Here is a 3,960-nt window from a genome sequence, read left to right as displayed (position 1 = left end):
CTATCACCAAGATTCTACACTGTGAGGACTGTCAGAGTAGGTAGTCAAGATAAAGTAAATGAAATTCTGAGTCCTATTTTCAAGTAACTCACATATATTAAATATAAATATATAAAAAGTTAAGTGATAATTGAATGGTATGGAAATAATACAAAGATAATTTAAATTATTTATATGTATATAATATTGTGGCATTGCCTATATTAAGAATATAGTTAAGGGAATTTATTTTGAATTCATACAGAAGTGGCCTATTTCTTTGAGCAAGCTGCTTTTCTTCTTTGAGCCTGAATATCTTCATCTGTACAATGGGGATAATAATATCAACCAATAAGTATGTTCCTTAGAAATTTGAGCACACTACATAACAGGAAGTACTCATAACTTTTAGTTATCATAATTATTTCTATTTTAACTATAAGTTATTTCTAATAATAAAAGGTGACCTGGCATTTCTTATTGTTCTGGCAATAACTTTTTTAATAGAAAGGCTAATACTATAAAAAATGCAGTATTATCTCCTTGTTACGCAGTCCATTTACAGTCGTAGCAACTTAAAAGTTTGCATGGGAAAAATAAATTTGGTCCTGAGGCAGAAGATAAATCGACAATGCTTTGTGATCGAAAAACTTTGCAGTTTCAGTTCTCCCTGTAAACTCTGATTATAATTTGACATTTTTAAGACCTCATTCACATAGCACAGAATTTCACTGCATTAGTAAATCACATCATATTAATAAAAATTGGAATTATGCTCTAAATTCAAATTTCAAGTTGACTAAAGGAAAAAAAAGTGAGGTGGTTTTAGTACCACAACATAAAATTACAGTTCTGCATTTTAAGAGGAGAAATTTATTTCAAATTTAGTATTATATATGAGGAAACAGTAGGCAGGCTAGTGTCTGAGATGAGTCATTTTATTTATATACTATTTCTTCTAGCCCGTTGTTTACTAATTTTTTTTGCAGTGGCTTGTGTTTATTTAAAACCAGGAACCACAGAGCCAAAATTAACTTTATATTATTTTAGCAACATACTTTTCATCTCTGACTGCTTTCTTTTTCTCCAAATGTTTCCCATAAATAAATAAATAGTGTCATATTCTTAATTTATGGAGAAAGGTTCTCTTAAAAACTATGAGAATATTAATTAAAATTTTACTAAATTCTTGAAATATGTTTTCATCCCCAAGGTTAGAGTCTGTGTATGTGTTTTTGTATGAGTTTTATCTTTGTCTTTCATGTAACTTTTTCTTTTCACCTGGCTTTGACTCTTGTTCACCAAATTGTAATAAGTAAGAAAGACTGTATGTAGTTAATTTTGTGAGAAGTCTGTTTCCAGGCTAGGTCTTTTCTGAGTGGAGAGTCTATGTATCGATAACAGCAGGAATTTGCTTTAGTATGAATCGATCACCTAATATCAGCCTGTTTCTTCCGCCATGCACAAAGAGAAAATTGTAAAGGTTAAAGTTGAGATTTAACCTACACACTAGACTCTCTCCCTCAACAACAACACCAACAACAAAATGTGCTTATTGATTTAGGATTAAAAAAAATTGTGTTTATGATTTAGAAAACAGTTCATGGAAACAGGCCTACTGGTGTCCATCGGTCATGGGCTGTTCTACAGAAAGGGCTGAAAGTCACTGGGAGAAAATGAAATCTAGTGAGATAACAACATGGGTCTGACAGCAGAGTCCTTATCTATAAAAAGAAACTTGAACACAATGAGATAATACTGTCAAACTGTTAAAGAAAAAAAAAAAAAGACTGCAAAATTAGAATTCAGGACTCAGTAAATATGTCTGTTACTAGAAACAAGACTACAGCCACCAAATGAAGTTGCTTGTTGTGCTAAGTCTCACCTCACAAACCACCTCATCAGCACTAGTTGGGTAATCTGCCTGGTAGACCCCTGCCATCCTGTAAAAAAAAGTAACTTTCAAATAACCCACTTTTTTCCCAGTATTACTTCCTTATTCTCGTTCCCTTCTGCCTATAAATGTCATTTTGTCCAGCTTCTCGGAGCACTTTTGTGTCTGCTAGGTTGGATGCTGCCTGATTCTAGTTGATCTTTTTCATAAACTGTTAAACATTTCAGTATGCCTTAGTTTGTCTTTAGCACTATTAAGAATGAGTCCCAGGTAATTAAAAATCATTTCAGTGCCTTAATCATATCTCATTGAGTGGAAATGAGAAGAAACAATCTGCTTTAGTATTAAATGTTAATGAAATAAAAGTATTTTAAAAAGTATTAAACTAGATTAAGTTGAATAACAACATAGTTAAGGAAAATTCTCGGTAGTATATACCTTAAAAATGCTCAGGTTTCCAGGTAAAATATTTGAATTATATATGAGGGCTTTAAAATAATACCTGATCATTATTAATTTTTCTGGTGTTTATTGTCACAATATTAATCACGATGAACTCATTTGATATTAATGTACATGTCATAACTAGTTCTTTGGGATTTCAACAGTGATTTCAGAAGTGATTAATCGCACAATTATTTTAAAAGGTTACCAATTCTCTTAATGCCACCTTTCTGACAAAAGAGTTTGAGCTGCATTTTTGCAGATATAGACTAGAGCAGACACATTTGTCTTGTATCCACGGAGTCAAAATTAATCCCCATGTTTCAATCTCAGGTGGCTACCTGAACTCATTTTTTACTATTTTCATTCATAATCTCAATATGCTCACCTGATTAAAATTGCATCTTTTAAAGATTAATCATCTAATATAGATGACTATATTTTAACTATAAATGGGAGATGGGACTTGAGGAAATAGATCATTTAAAAAAAAAAAGAATTAAAAACTTAATTTCCAACTAAAAAATGGGAGGAAGCTGGGAAACCATGAGGATGGTAGCTGAACTAAAACAGAAGGAAAAAGTTACCAGCCTGAGCTCAGAACTCACCAAACCTATCTAAGGTCATGTGAGTCTCAGAGGGCATTAGGTGACTACTAGGAGGCAAGCTTTTCTAAATTACAAGGACAGAGAAATGTGAATGATTGGTTTACTTATAGAACTTCAAGACCACAAAAAATGTAAAATATTTAAATTATATGGGACACTTTAACTGTATTATTTTAAAGTAAAATCTTATTTTCTTATATTTTAAATGATGTTTTTCTGTTTATTTACTCTTCTACTAATGTTTTTTCTCTAAAAATTTTAAAGCTCATTCAGCAAGTTCTAATTCCAAAAGAAAATAAGTGAAAATAGGGTAGATAAAAATGCACTCCATATCTCTTTCTTATGCTTTTATCTTTCTTTCCTCACTGACCCTAACCCACGCAATTACACACATGACGAAAAAACCTATTACACACATGAGGACACTGTTTCTCCATATTTAAGTATCATTTCTCGACTTTTGGTTATCTAATTTCCAAACTAAACTTTACAATATTTTCCAGTTCTTCAAGGATGAACTCTTCTGCACTTAAAAATTATGAATTTTTACTTCCTTTGTATTCTATTAGATAAAATTTTAATCTGCCATCATATAAAATAGGGAATGTTCGTTGATTTGGGGTCAGCGCCTAACCCCTATCATACGAATAGACCATTTTAGCAGAGCATTTCAATCTAGTATATAGTGACAGTATACAAATATTACCTGTTAATATTTCAATATTTTATTTATTTTAAAGCTAACTTTCAAAATTATACTTAAAAATTGTAGCATTCAAGATAAATATGCTCTAAATTAATTACATTTAAAGATGTGAGAGGTACTCTAGTAGAAAAAAATGAGGAAAAGAGAGAGAAATGAAAGAACTTGTAAGAATTACGACAGAGTAATATCAAATGCGCCTTCCTCTATTCTTATCACATAAAAATAGCCAAAGCATATATAACAGCAACCACATCAAACACAATCTTAGAAAACAGCCAAGGTATTAAGAAAGGAGAAATCTTTGAGAGCTGGAAACACTGAGGATTCTA

This window comes from Pteropus vampyrus, unplaced genomic scaffold (genome assembly GCF_000151845.1).
Source record: "Pteropus vampyrus isolate Shadow unplaced genomic scaffold, Pvam_2.0 Scaffold60, whole genome shotgun sequence".
NCBI classification, from domain to species: Eukaryota; Metazoa; Chordata; class Mammalia; order Chiroptera; family Pteropodidae; genus Pteropus; species Pteropus vampyrus.
This window is presented reverse-complemented; position numbering follows the sequence as displayed.